Source organism: Perissodus microlepis, chromosome 18 (genome assembly GCF_051167445.1).
Source record: "Perissodus microlepis isolate ML-2025 ecotype Zambia chromosome 18, ASM5116744v1, whole genome shotgun sequence".
NCBI lineage: Eukaryota > Metazoa > Chordata > Actinopteri > Cichliformes > Cichlidae > Perissodus > Perissodus microlepis.
This window is the reverse complement of record NC_140478.1, coordinates 30,669,927-30,685,739: the sequence shown is the minus strand read 5'-3', so window position 1 is coordinate 30,685,739 and position 15,813 is coordinate 30,669,927. Positions and strand designations below refer to the sequence as shown.

The following is a 15,813-nucleotide window of genomic DNA, read 5'->3' as shown; positions in this document are numbered from 1 at the left end:
AATGAACCCTTAGCAGTGCTGGAGATGGTGCAGGGTGGATGTGTTAGTCCTCTCTGTCATTTCAAAAGAACAGTTCCCAAACTGTTGTGACAGCCGGCTCTATCTTCCACTCCATCACAAGGTCCTGCCAATAATCCTTCCTCCCAGCGCACACCGCCGTCGCCGCCCGGCCTCAGATACACGCTGTTTAGAAAGGAGACTTCAAGAGCTGCAATGTCCTCGGTTTGTGCGGATATTCAAAGGAATCGTGATCTCGTCTCTGCATCTTTCATCATCACTGGTGCCTCTGAATTTAAATGAGACAGCCCGCCTGCCTGGCAGGCTGGGAAGTTTCCTGACTCAAGCCTGGAAGAAAAGTGCAACTCACCAGCCATATACTTTGATTTCTTGTCCATCTGTGGCCTGACATACCTGTGGTGAGGTCTACACAGAGAAAACACTTCACAAATAACAGGAATCGTGAATATTCAGTTTTCACATTGAAAACTCATTCAAATAAGTCCATAAACTCCGTGTCATAACCATTGTTTGTGATATTTCGTAACGAGTAATAAAAACTTTGTGTTCCCAGCTGTGTTTGCATTTTATGTTCATATGCTGCGGCTTTGTTCTGTGATTATTTAAATGCCTTCCCCTTTCTGTATTTTGTTAAGCACACATAAAGAACAATAGAATACCTGAAAATCCTGAACAGGTGTCACACACACACACACACACACACACACACACACACACACACACACACACACACACACAGAATCCCAGTAATCGCAGAATAAAAGTTGCTTCTTTGTGAATTTGATGTTAGTATGACACAATTTTACATGGTTCCTTATACACAGGACACCACGTATGACTTTCATCCATCATGCAAACGAACTCTTCAAATCAGTCATCAGACTTCGTTGTGAATACCAGTGATTACGAGACATTTGATCATGAACTTGTGTGCACTTGCTCTTGGTGGTACCGCAATAATTAAGAGACAATTAGAGACATTAATATTCCCACTGATGTTGTGTCCCTGGTCAAAACTGGTAGTGGAGTGCTGGCAAAGATTGTCTCATGCTAATAAGGTACATGGCCAGAGGTTCCAATGTAAAAATGTTGAAATACTGATTATATTATTGCAATCAATCATTGCAAAATAGCTGTGTCTGATTCTGTTCCTGCTGTCACACCATGTTGTATTTTTTAGATCGACAACTGACCATATTTGGAAAAGACGGGAGTGCTACGATATATCTATAAAGCATATAATAGTCTGCAGAGGTGCAAGGAAACAATACACAAACCTTCTAATTAGTGTTAAGTAAAAATGCTTGAAAGGCATGAATGTCATGTTTAGGCATTAGCTGAGGAGAGGTCACCTATCAGCTACAGCTGCCTGTGTCACCGTCCACCTGTCAAAGTGATAACACCCTTAACTTTAAACATTAAAAAAATCGAACAGGAGCACTACAAAGTAGTAACTGTACAGGTATTATTAGCTAAAGAAAGCTGTAAACAAGCTGACGTCATGACTCGTGCACATAGAGGAAGTGCAACATTTAGCACAAAAGTTCTTGTAATCAAGACTTTACTAGTCACTGAGTTATGTCCGGCTGATGTTCACGAAGCAGTTGGCCAGATGACATCGTGGACACTGGCACAAGTTTCACTTATTGTTTTATTTTTAAATGTAGCCAAACCAAACAGGAATGCTTGGATCCACTGATTCAGACACATCACAGACACGATGAACCAGGAAGAATGGAAATCTGGAAGCCCGAAGTTCCATCTCACCGCAGGCACAGCTAAAGGTTACGTTAACCGATGCTACAATTACTCTTGATTGCTTTGAGATTTGTGCTGATTGAGTTCCCAAATTGAGTAATTACATTCACATATCAAGTTTAGCTGACGCTGAGCAACTCGCAGTGAACGTGACATTTTCCAGATTTCCTTTATTTATTTTTTGTTCCACATGTTTTTATTTTATTTGAAGAAAGATTTCTTGACTGCTTTTCTCCCTTATTGGTAAGTGACACAACTACAACTATAAACTTCACTTCCCATGTGTGCTTGCATGACAGCGCACAGGTGGGCTTTATTTGATCTCAATAAAGGCTCTGAGACAAACATTTGCAATGATGAAGATTTATTTACTGAAAGCTTGACTGAATTCACTGGAATTAAACAGGAAGCAATAACAAAAGTGCCCCGGCTCTTTAATGAACAACAGTGAGTAATGTAACCTTAATATAAAGAATTTCAGACACACAGCTGGATTGCAGTATTATTCTGTAAAGAGGTAAGATGCTGGATAAGGCTAATTGCTGCTTATCTGTTTCCTGTGACACTTCCAGCTCCAGAGAGACTACAGCAAACATTCTGCTCCTATCACATCTGTACAGAGGCTCCATCTGGCTACCAAAGCTACCCGGGGATTGTTTCGTAGCAGAATATTTCTTTGTCTTGCTTTCAGCCCAGCATTAGAGAGCTCCATCTCTGGTGTCAATCAATACAACTGCAGCTCTAAGCCCACCACTAGCAGCTCTGCTGTCCCTGTGTCCCACACCATCTTCCTTTCCATCTGTCTGCACAGATCCCTGAGGTCCCTCCTGGCTTCCAGACGGAGCCAGACATGGTCCAACATCAATCAATATTTCTGCAGGGCTGTGCTGATGAGCAGAGCTCAGAGGGTTTCTTTTTCTTTTTTTTTTTTTACATCGGATCAGAGCCAGGTGACATTTCTGAGAAATTTCTGGGAATGGAATGAAAACTCCTAATGGGAAATGGCTTTTAAAATAGTATCAGTTGTTTTGCATGTTTCAGCTCATTAGCTGCTAATTGGAGACATACTCTTTTACATGAGTGACTATCATTAGATTTTACTTTAGCTTCTTATTTTTTAAGCCCTAATTGTTTCCCATTTATTTAAGCAGGATAAAATTTGGGTTGCAAAGATTACAAAGTTACCTGACAGCTTTAATTCAGTGAATAAGATTTCACCCAGCAATAATCTGACTAAGATATCTCAATAAATATATGATGAAATGTTGACATTCCTTTGATATTTGACCTGAATCTGACCTCAGTCACGAGTGCCAAGCCTTACAGAGCAAAACAGAGAATTTACTGATGGATTCTTAAATTGCCGCCTTCAGGGGTTTTGTGCAATGAGGTCAACGTTTTGTGTCTCTTCGGTCATATTACAAGACTTAGAGGACGGCTCAGTCCATCAGGAGTGAGGACAGAAGCTGTCTGATATAAAAATCCTTTCAATGCTTTACCCCTCCTGCCTCTGCACCCAGAATCGAGGGTAATAACTCCTCGCTGCTTTCTGGAGACTTTTCTGTGATGTTTATGATCCCCTTTACCAGCTAGGCCTGAGTGCACAGGAAAAGCATAAAGCAAACCTTCTCCAGAATTAGCTTTAACATCTTGCCGTAAATACGACGCACAAAGAGAGAGGAAGATTCCCTGAGACGTTTAAAGGAGGCAGTGAGTTCACAAGCAAAAGATGAAGTCACTTGAAGTACTTGCATCAAGTAACAGCACATCGCCACATGTGGGTCATGTGACTTTGGTGAACAATCTCCTGCCTGGCTTCCACCAGAGCTCGAACTGTACAAAAGGAAACTGTGGTTGTGACCTTAAAATGGCATCAGAAACGGGACTCTCTGAGTAGCAGTAAAAGCAGCTTCGGGCTGATCTCGAACAACAACTGCATCCATTTCTAACACTCATAGCAGAGCTGCAGACTCAGACATCCACCCCAGCCTTGTTTTTCTCCGTCTGTCTGTCTGTCTGTCTGCCCAGCTCGCCTAAACTGACCCGCTCAGCTTTGGATCTAAGCGACCCCTGTGACCGGCGTGTCTGCGGCTCGCAGCCAAACGCCAGTGGAGTGAAATTTGACGTGGCGGGCGTTTGCTGTCTTCAGCCACAACAGTGAGACAGCGAGAGTGAGAGAGAGGGAGGGGGCAGCCCTGGAGTGAGTGGTGCTGGGTGCCAGGCTAGACATGGAGGCAGGACAAAGTTGACTCTCAACTCCAGCTAACCCCGAGAAGAGCGAGGGGGGGTGGGGGTGAGAGCACCAGCGAGGATGCGTGTGTGCGGGGGGGGCACCCAGAGTCTGGATGGGGTCTGCTTAAAGTTTCTAGAATAAGAGCCAAATTATTTAATCACAACGAAGCTCGTTATAGGTTCCAGTTGAAAGCAATAATGAATTAAAGACACGATCACGCAACATCATTACAAATACATTTTAATTAGATTAGTTTTAATCAGACTGTGTTTATTTGATGGTTGTTGTTAAAGCTGCATCTAATATATGATTACATTACATTGTATTAATTATTTTTGAATAAAACACTAACAAAACAAGGCAGAATACTTTATTTAATCTAATATTTAACTGAATTCCTTTATATTTTATTCTTTTTTGCAAAATAAGTTCAGAGTTACATGCATGTAATCCAACGCATGGCAAAATATGCAAGTAAATTCAATAAACATTCATATTTATAAAAATAAAATTAAGTCAGCAAGTGTGTTATTTGTTGATGATTTAGCAATAAATACCAGGAAAATATTGGGAAATAAACAATAAATTATTTAATAAATGTAAATAAATTGTGAATAAACTATTTCTGCTTTAAAAGCTTCAGATGTGGTCAGAGAAACCACAAATATGTACAGTGCTGTGCTTCACTTCCACCTTGCATGCATTAAAAACACACACATCTCCACCAGCTTACCGACGTCTCACACATCCAACACATTGCTGAGGATTTCAGACAGGCCTTTGATTACGTCTCGCACTTCAGGAAAAAAAAGAATCCGGCGAGAGATATTCTTGTAATTTTCTTCTCGTCATCAGTTTCTCTCTCGATGATGGGAGCTGACAGAACTGGGACCGCGGCGCTCGCGCGAAGAGGCCGAACACCTCCGAGTCTTCACTCTGTTGTACCGTCTCATTATTTTCAGACTCCGTCCCTCGACTGTTTAAGATTCACGCGAGGAACGGCGTTTGGTTCGGTTTCCAAGACTCGGCGGGCCTTAAAGGTTTAAAGGAAGAAAGAGAGCGACGGGGAGGAAGGAGGGAAATGCTGACGGCCTGTGACGGCTGTTCGTCATCCACAGTTCTGAATAAAGTTGGTACTTTTATATCTCAGGTTTCCTGCGAATGTCAGTCTGTGTGCTTCCTTTATTTCTCCTTTGTTTCTCTAATAACTGCCCGTTATTTAAATGCATCACAGTGTTCGTTAACGCTACTTTCAACAGAAATTTCAATTCAAACAGTCTCCATGTTAACATCACTATGCTAACATGCCTTAAATGCACCAGCATGCCTCTGCTTACTGTGTTCAGCATCATCGATAAGAAGAAGGATCCGTTTCATTTTGCTGCAGAAACTGTAAGACACACGAAAAACATCAACAGTGAGGATCTGCTGGGGCCCGGTCAGTGAGCAATCTTAGATTTTCTGGTTTCCGTCAGATAAACACAACTCTGACTGCAGACACATTTGAGCCAGTTGTAGATGCATCACAGTTAAACGATCTCAGCTACTGGCTAATAATAGTTTGAGATGCTAACAGTTGGTGCTTAAAGGTGCTGCTTTATGAGCATTCAGGAGAAGAATGAACATCATCAGAATCCTTAAGTTTATTTTTAATTAACGAGGCAGACGTGTCCTCGTCTGGCTGTAGAACAGTTTTCTTATTTTTTTTCTTAGTTTATCGCCTCTGAAAACACACAGAAGCAGCTGTGGTATTATCACAACTTTGTTCTGGAGAGACGCACGTGCGGCAACCAGACATCAGTGGGCTGAATCCTCCTTTGGGTTCTTTGCTGGCTGGGTGCTGAGGCAGGAAGCCAATTTATAGGTGAGGGACACATGAAACTAACGGGCACATCAAACACCTTTCAGCTGGTTCTTTTTTAGGCCATTTTTAGTTGTCAAGTTTTTCCTGCCTTATAGATTTTTAGCCATCAGAGCGGCAGCGTTTCTTAAAAACAGCTGGACCTTTGTGAAGAGCTGGTGTCACACTCTTCTCTTTTGCAGTCTGACGTGAATGAAAGGCCAGATTATTTTTCACCTTATCACACTACACAGCAGATTGTGCTCAGTTGCACTTGTGGGCTAAAACAAGATGGCTGCTGCAGACAGAGCTGTGAACGTCTATTACCGAGTTCACACTGGCCTGTAAGTCACACTGAATATCTGAATCTGGAAATTCCTGCAGTTAATAACTGACTCTTGCATAGAAAATCAGAAATGCTTGTGATATCAGTCACAGTCTTTAAATCAGGAATGTGACACTTTCTGATTTCCCCGGGATTTGCTGTTCTGTGTCTGTTGTTTACAAACCTGAAGCCAGAGAGGGAAAAAAATTACTTCCTTTCAATGGCAGAGTTATTATTATATAACAAAGCGATATCTCTATATAAATGTGCCCATTTGGCTGATACAGGTGTTAATAGAGCTGAAAATACCTTCACAATGCACTGTCCCTCTTTCATAGCAATTACTTAACAATAACAGGTGCCGCTTTTCTAGCCAAGCCTAAAGTGAAATTGTTGGGCTATTAAAATCCCATAGCTCTGAAAATGTTATCGCCGTCTGCTCCACTTTTAGAATGAACTCAGTCTGCTCTACAGATAAGAGGACAGGTCGTTGGAAGAAATATGGCCACACTGGTCCTTTATCTGCCTTCGCCAAATGATTCTACATCCACAAGGACGCCCGAGTGAGTGAGAGAGTGGATTTGGGATTCAGCAGAGAGCGAGCCGAGACGGCCGAGTTCATTCCTGCCCCGTCGGGCTACATATCAGATAACGTTGTCGCTTTCGGTTTGATCTGTAATTTCCTGGAAGACGAGGAGCGATGTGACAGATGGCGCTCACGGTGAAAGAGCTGCCGAGGACGAGGACATGTTGGGGTGCCGTCAAACCTCCAGCGAGACTGGAGAGCGGGCAGGGACACGAGGAGGGGCCGGCCGTCGCTTCTACTTCTATTTTCCTGCATTTTCGCTGCAAAAAATCCCCTGAATGCAAGACAAGAAGACCCCGGAGGTCAAAGACTTTAGCATTTGTTGAATCACATTAATGTATATTTTGGAGCCTCGCTCCTGCCAGCTCACATCAGATGTTTCTGCTGCTTTCTTTAATAATCAATTAAAGGAACATGCAGTTTTTGTAAGAAAGACCTAAAAAATCACAGATTTACCCCCAGCTCTCTGTTGGTGCTTTAAAACTGGTAGCACTCACCATCAACTCTTTGTCTGTTTGCAGATTAATCACATGTTATTAGCTTTTCATTTGTCATGTATTACTCCCTTTTTTGTGCAACCCTGTTCTACGAGAAGCAGGTCATTAACTTAAGCATTTCCCCTCTAGTTTCTTATAATTACTGTGTAATGTTACCAAGTTAGGAAACTGCTGAACATGAATCACAATCATAATGTGTTACTTGCTGTGGGGTTTGTGAGGTCAGGGTGGTGGGAGGGCTCGAGCCAATCCCAGCTGTGATAGAGGCAGCGTGCACCGTGGACAGGCTGCCAATCTGCTGCTGGGCTAACGCCGAGAGGCAGACGAGCATTCACACCAACAGCCAAGTCAGAATCACCAATCACCATTTACACTTAGCAAGTTAGCACTTTCATATGATTTCAGTCAATATTACTATAAAAACATCTGAGCTGATAAATGCAGTGTGCACAGAATCCATCAGAAAAAAATTCGACTTCCTTTTTCATTTCTGACCTGTGTCTAATCTTTTCATCTACACTACTCTGTTTTACGGTTTTATCTGCAGCTAACCCTAGCATTATCTGATGTTTTTACTGAAACTGCACCAACTAAAAAATAATAACGCAATGTTAAATGTCAACAAAAATTAAATGTGAAAAGAGTTATCCATAGACCAGAAGTCTATACAGCGATCAGCATAAAAGTAACCTAATTTTCATCTACAATTATGATGATTTAATTCCCAACCAAGCAGATAAAACACACAGATGACATGACAGATGTGTCAGCAGTGGGGCGTAGCAGAGCTACGAGTCACTTCTTCTCATCACAACATCTTTTGCAAAACCACCACATCCGACTGCTGTGCTGCACTTCAGCAGCATAAATAAATGGCACCAAAATAAACTTTAAGCACAAGTTTACAGTCATTTGATACACAGTCATGCTTCCTTTAACAGGAAATTGAAACATCTGACTTCCTCATTCCTGACAGGCCAGAGGACCACACTGATGGACATTGAGCGGCTATCGAACGGAGGCAGCGCGGCCACATGAAGATTCTCCTCAAGTTCAAAAGTTCCTACTGTGAGGAAGCAACTATTTCTGCTTTCAGTGCAGCTCGTGGACTCGTTATGGAGTCAAACTCTCAGCCAACACTTAGCATTTATACCTCCACACTGTTGTGAGCTGGTCCGTCAAACAACATAAAAAACTGGCTGTTAATGGTGGCTGCTGTCCAAGAAATCCACTTCTCTGTTTTGCACTTGTACAAAAGAAAAACTATGAGCTGTCATCTGCAACAGCTGTTCTAGTGTTATAAATAGAAAACAGAGCATTTAGCATTTCTTTTGTAATTATAACACAGTGGCACTAAACTAAGGGTTCACAAACACTAGCACACTAATGAAGTCCGCAGCAGTGCTGTAATAAATGTTAACTCTGTGCCATTTGCCTTTTATTTATTTATAGCCTTGAATAGAGAATTGGACAGGATATGCCGGGCCAAACGGAGTGAGGCGCTTCAACAAGTGGCCTAAAATACACACGGTGACACTGCAGTTACATTTTGTCAATGTCAAACTCCTTTTATGGTGATTTCTGGGGTTTTAATAGGTGGCATTGGGCTGTATTGTACGGTTGTCTTGCAGATGAAAGAAACCACAAATGAATGTTCCAATGGAAAAGATTAAAGATTAGCAGTGGTGGGGCTAGCAGCAGAAATAGTAGCATCAGGGTGAGATCTCATCACTGCCCAACAGGAAACGCTCAATATAACATCGAGTGGGAGTGATTATGGTTAACTGGGTGATGGGTTAGGGGGGATGTTTAAAATACTGTATGCAGCAGGTGTCAGCTTAGATTTCAGGTGAGCTGTAAAAGCAGGACCTCGATGTTTTAGGTAGACTACCGTGATCAAAGGGGGATGGGATACAGCACAGGATGCAGATAAAAACATGTGAGAGAAGCAGCTGACTCAAGCTGACTGCATGAACTCTTGATCACTTTTAAAAAAAATATTTGTGAACTGCGTTAATACTGACACAGGCTTTCAAATCACATGGGACTCTATGGGGGATTTGCTTTCTTCTTTTAGAGTCAGCCTCAAGTGGACATTAGTGGAACTGCACCTTTTGGTACTTCTGTCTGCAGGCTGCTGTAAGGATAAACCACAAAACCCACCACATTAATGCAATTAAATGCAAATGATATCACACGCGACTAAATATATCCTTGAGGTTTCAGTTCACTGTAGTCACGGTAACTAAAACATACTTCCAACCTGCAAAGAAGTTATCATCTTGCACTTCCTTAAAAATGTAACCCAAGCTGCGTTCAAACATAGACACAGTGTTGTGCAACACGTAACCAAATGATTTCAGCTTATTTTGAGTCCTAAAATCACATTTTTATTAAGCTGGGTTAATGTAATTACACCGTCTTTTCTGAATGTCTGCTAACGCTAAAGCAGACGTTACTCTTATTCTGTCGTGTTTAGAGATGCAGAGAACGAGAACATGGGCCCAGTGTGTTTTTACCTCTCAGACCCAGCTGTGTTGAAATGTTTTTCTTTCCTTCTTTGCAGTACGAGCAGTAGTGACAATAGTATCAGCAGTGGAGACTCAACCTGCAGCTGTACCCATTACACACCTTCTCGTACACACACACAGTTGTTCATATGTGCTACACAGCTGCAGCCTCCCATTGTTCTGCTTTATCTCCGCTCCCTTAAGTTAACCAGCCTGTTTCTCCATTACACACAGCATGATGCCTTAATTAAGACTGATGCAGGATTGTGTGAAAGTGATCCTGCTGATCACATGACCAAACAATGAAATAAAAAATAAATAAAAATCATATAAAGAGAGACGGACCCTCTAAGACCTGCAAATTCATGTAGACAAAATGTCCCTCACCCCCTCATTATCAGTCCCTTAGTCCGTCAGGTACACTGCAACTATGTGGACACACACTGATAATCACCTATGACTCATCGTCCGCTTACTTTTGCACGAGTACACGATGTGTGTAACACAGACAGGGGTGGGTGAGGTATCATTGCTTCATGTCTGCTCTCCTCTCCGTAACGTATTCACAGTCACACACTGAGCAGCAGACAGCGGCGGTAACGGATGAGTCACCATCCTAACTTCTCATCAGGTTGCCGTTTGTCTCCATCCGGCAAAGATGAATGAACAGAGTCGGGGATGAATTTATGTCAGCCAATCAACAGCCAGACAGCATGATCATGGCTCAAGAGTTGGGAGTTCGCCTTGTAATTGGAAGGTTGCCGGTTCAAGCCCCGGCTTGGTCAGTCTCGGTCGTTGTGTCCTTGGGCAAGACACTTCACCCGTTGCCTACTGGTGGTGGTCAGAGGGCCCGGTGGCGCCAGTGTCGGCAGCCTCACCTCTGTCAGTGCGCCCCAGGACGGCTGTGGCTACAATGTAGCTGCCACCACCAGTGTGTGAATGGGTGGATGACTGGATGTGTAAAGCACTTTGGGGTCCTTAGGGACTAGTAAAGCGCTATACAAATACAGGCCATTTACCATTACTACAAGACCCCCATTACCATGGTGATCCTGCAACACCACTCATGAGGAGGTTGCAGTAGCAAACACAAAACGAGGAGTGCATAGCTATGAGTATTCAGAATATTTTTACCGGTGCAAATGACTGGAAATCTTTACATTTAAATTAGCTGTGGGACTTTCTTATGTTCATAGGGAGGGGGGGATCCAGAATACCAGAATATGATGGAAAACACAGCAGGATTAAACGTGCCTCAGGTCTAGATTGTTTTATGTTAAACTGATGACCAACATCTCATTCAGGCTTGGAAAGGTAGAAGTAAAGGAGGAGGAGTCAGTCAGTTTCAATCTACAACTTCACTGCTAGATGTCACAAAGTCTTACGTACTTGTCCTTTAAGCACTGATCACCAATTATTGGGAAAATTACAGAAACCAACCTCATGTCTGAGATGTTTTCTGTGAATCCAATCTGATTGTAAATCTTAATAAAGGTAATATTTCTCTCAAAAACACCCTCACCTGTAATAAGAGTCAATCAAAGGACTAGAAGTATTCCCAGTCACATTTCAACCAATCAAAATGCTCCATATTTCTTTTTTTTTAAATTCAATTAGATTCTATTTAATTTTATTTATAGAGCACCAAATCACAACAACAATCACCTCAAAGAGCTTTATATTGTAAGGTAGACCCTACAATGATACATACAGAGAAAACCCAACAATCACATGACCCTCTGTGAGCAGCACTTTGGCAACAGTGGGAAGGAAAAACTCCCTTTTAACAGGAAGAAATAGCATTCTCCTATTTAAATATCTTTAAATGTGTTGTTTTATTACATTGCTGGTGCAACATCAGCACATGAAAGCTCATTATTGAGTGTCACAGACAGAAACATAACACGAGAGTGTAATGAAGACAGATCAAACCAAACATAAAGCAGTGTCTGGGTCACTGTGTAGGACTGTATAGCTGAAATGCACATCTGTATTAAGAGTTTCTACATCACCTGACGTGGTCAGGGTCTCCTTTTACTTGTATTGTCAGATGGAGGCACTTTTAACAGCACATCTACAACACAAGCAAACACATCACCTAGGTGATGCTGGTCCACCTCTCTTTTCATGTAGCGGAAGTGATGATTTGTTTCCAAGTGCCTCCGTTGTACATTAGCACTCTGGCCGAGGGCTAACATCCTCAGCCAAAAACAAACACTTCCCAGAGCTTGTCTGCTGACATTTTAAGCAAACTGTCAGCTTAGGTAACTATTCATGGTGTGTTCCACACAAAAAAGCAATCAGAGCATTTAACGTGTCACCCTGTAATAAATCCCACCACCCTGAGACTATAATATCAGAATCGATGGGATTCATGAAAAAGGCGTTTTAAACCATCTATCCCTCATCACAAATTTTATTATTGTCTGTTTGAATTTATACTGAGTGTTTGCAAACGTGCAGAAATAATTAATGATGAGATGAAAACAAATGCTATAAAATCTCTATATGTTAATTATGGAAGATCAGTGGATATGATGTGAACATGCTCATCCATATTCTTAAATTCTAATCTCACGCAGAGTTTCGTAAACCCACTCTGATGATTAACCCCAGCCGCCCACCCACCAAGATCAATTACACTTGCTCCCTATCTGCTATCGCCTTTGAAGCATCAAACTGTAAATCTTCCCATCATTGGGCAAGAGTGGAAAAGACAGTGAGTCAGTTTATAAATGGAAATTGTCTCTGCATTCATCAGTGATTTCCTACAAACTGCTGCTACAGTAAACTGTTGTTTGATTACGGCAACAATTACAATCACAGTTATTTTGGCCACGGCTGAGATCACAGTTAACGGGACTGTTTGTGGACTGACTGGGTTTATTGAATGCATCTCTTTAACTGTTGCAACGTACCCTTGAAATTTGATTGTAATTCATCTGAAATAGGAATGGAAAAAAAAGAACGCAAAAAAGAAATGAAGTAAACACCAACAGGGTCAGAGCACTGTTACGAAACGCAGAGCAGCACAGTGCGAACGTTATCTTCATTATCTTCCTTTAATAATTGTTAAAGGAGGAAAATGTCAATGAAATCTGAATTGGACTAATTTTACAACCCTAGGTGTGACGCGCACTCACTGCACACCTTTACTTGCTGTGTCAGGTAAAAGGTTGATTTCAGCAGTAAGTCAACACAAGCAAAAAACTCCCACAGACTGCAGATTCCTGTATGTTGACTTCAGCTGTTGGTGGGCTCCGAGCTGTAAGACTGAATGTCTATGAATGTCCTAACTATCTGTTGCTACAGTGCATGAACTGTGCAGGTGACAGTTTGCCAGAAAATCATTAAAACTGTCCAACAAAACCTTCTTTAAACAAATAATGCTGTTTGTCATTTCTGCATTGGTTTCATTGTGATTTCAGGTGAAGTAATTATCATAATTAATCATTACAATACCCGATTAATCAGTTATTTCAGCACATCGCTGCAGCACAGTCCAATTCCGATACAGCACCACCACAACTGAGGCGCCATTCACACACAAACCGTCATCCGCACACACAATCCACAGCGTCACATCACCGAGAAACGGAGGGGAAAAAAACACACAGACAACCCAAAATACACGCGCACAGACACACAACCCCTCCTCATCACATTTTAATCGTTTATTGTCTTTTTTTTCACGCAAATAAACAACTAAACCAAAACCCGAAAGACTGTCCTCCTCCTCTCCATCCTATTGATACGCAAGGTGGCATCTCTCCCATCCACACCCTACACCTAATGCGCATGCGTGCCGCGGCAAACAAAGGACCAGGCAATTAACCGGCGGGGTACGGCTAATAAAGTTTGACTCGCCGCGTAAGCAAACAGATAAATTCGAGCAGCGGCAGAAACAAGAAGACGAGTGAAAAGATGAACTCTGTGTTTGTGCGGGAGAGAATGCAGCTTAGATTCTCCATCAGCCACCCCCACCCTCCTCCTTTTCATCCTCCTCCTCCTCATCAACATCATCCCACAGAGGCTCCTCAACCCCCCATCCCTCCTCCATACTCCTTCTGAGTGCAATAAAACGAGAATATGAGATCAATAATTCATCTGAATCATGACACGGACTGATGTGGTTAGACAGTGCATGTGATAAGAGTCACTGAGTGCGTGCATGTGCGCGCGTGCGTGTCGCATTCAGGCAGAACGGTGTCACACCTCCACAAAGACAAAGAGGTGGGGCGAGCAGAAGAGCACTCTTCTTATTTCTGGATGTTCAACTGTTTACTGGCTGCAAATTATGAGGGGGGCACCCCCACCCCACCCTCCGAGCCCCAAATCCCCCCTCCCCTCTACGGTGCGGAGCAGTCTGTGGAAATTATATAATCATAAACGATATCAAAGCAATCAATAAATAATAAAGAGCACGCTACTCGATCGCACTTTGAGCGCTGTCGAGGTGATTTTTGCTTTTTTCCCTCAATAAAAGTGAGAAAAACGAGACCGTGTCTGAGCGCGTGCTCTCCCAGACTGTACACACCCCTTTTTAAACTCGTGCACATTTTGTCGCCTGGAAAAGAAAAAGAGAAGAAAAAAAAAGAGCACAGAAGAAAACAGAATTTTACAGTTTCCTAATTTCTCCCTTTTTAAAAAATATTTGATTTCCTTCTTTTTTCACGACATCTCCACGTCCTTTGTCTCATCCCCTGCACTCGCTCCGCGCGGCTGTCCAAACGGAGAGGTGGGAAAAGACAAAAGGAATAAAGAAAATAAAAGAGCCACGAGCATGTGAGCGGCTCCGTGGGGCAGTAAAAGAGGAGAGTGGGGCGATGGAGCAGCTCTTACCGTGTGCACTGAAGTTCCGACACGTTCTCTGCGCTCCTGGCAGCTTCAAGCAGCGGCTGCTGGATTTTTTTGCGGCTTCTCCTGCGCGCCCAGCGGCTTGTGCCTGCTACACGGTACGGCTCCGCGGCGATCCTCCGTCTGCGCGCACACGCATCCGAACGCACGTGCACGCGCGAGCGGTGTGCACTCAGAGCAGAAGCGTGAAGAAAACGTACCTGTTCCTAACGACTCGCTTTATTAAAGCTCTGTGGTGCACGCGTCTTTATTTTCATTTATTTCTTTAGGATCATAAAACACTTAATGCTGCTTTATGATCATTTTATCACTGCTGTGCTGCTGCATATGTGTGACCGAGCAGTGTCTCCAAATGTGAAGCTCATTTTTTTCTTTTCTGAGTTCAATCCTTCACACAAAATGATTCATTTTATTTTATTTATGCATTTAGTAAAAAAAAAAAACATTTACTCTGATATTGTTAGGAACGGAAATTTCTCTCTCTGCGCTTCTTTTAGTTACAATACTTCATTCTTGCGCTCCGTCTTTCGTCAGTCGTTGCTTTAGAGCGCCCCCTGCTGTTCGCTTTATTCACCTGTTTCCGAGGACTTGTTGGTAGGCGGGACGCACTTGTTGATTCACAGACTGAAGAAACTGTCATCTGTTTATTGGACCAGATTTTACAAAATAAAAATGAAAAAAAAAAAAACTCAACTTGTTTCACATTTTAGGAAAAACTGTTGACTCCAAAAAATGTTTACCCGCTTCTCAATGCTCCACTGTTTATGTTTTAATGTTTAATCTGTGAGGGCTTCAGAAATAGTAAGTCATTGTGTTTATCTGTATGTGTTTACATCTGTTTAAGTACAGCAGAAACGTTTGGTGAATGTGTAATAACCATATTTTCTGCGCGGCATTACCTAAAGTTTGACACTAGATGGCAATGTTTGCAAAGAGTTGATGCTTTGCATTGTTCCACATAAAACCAGAGCTAAAAAGTTAGTTCATGGAGAGGGAGCTATTAGTTTCTCTTCAGAGACTTGCTCTCCTCTCTGTCACAGGGGAATCTCTTCCCTGTCAGTGTCGACAGCAGGGCTGTCGGTCACGTCACAGTGTTTGCAGGTGAACTTATGAGCTTTAACAAAAGGCTTTGAAAAGTTTTAGTTTTTGACTCCTTGAATCATTTGAATTCAGGATTTTCATGTGAACT

The 15,813-nt window shown here is 42.4% G+C and overlaps 1 protein-coding gene across 1 annotated transcript in view; it reads right to left on the bottom strand.

The window, feature by feature from the left end:
- basp1 (brain abundant, membrane attached signal protein 1) overlaps nucleotides 1-14,767 on the bottom strand; it is a 47,597-nt gene extending 32,830 nt beyond the window's left edge. The window contains exon 1 of the mRNA XM_084913762.1: nucleotides 14,610-14,767. The gene's annotated coding sequence lies outside the window, so the exon portion shown is untranslated. The remainder of the gene's footprint in view (nucleotides 1-14,609) is intronic.
- Nucleotides 14,768-15,813: the final 1,046 nt, after the last annotated feature.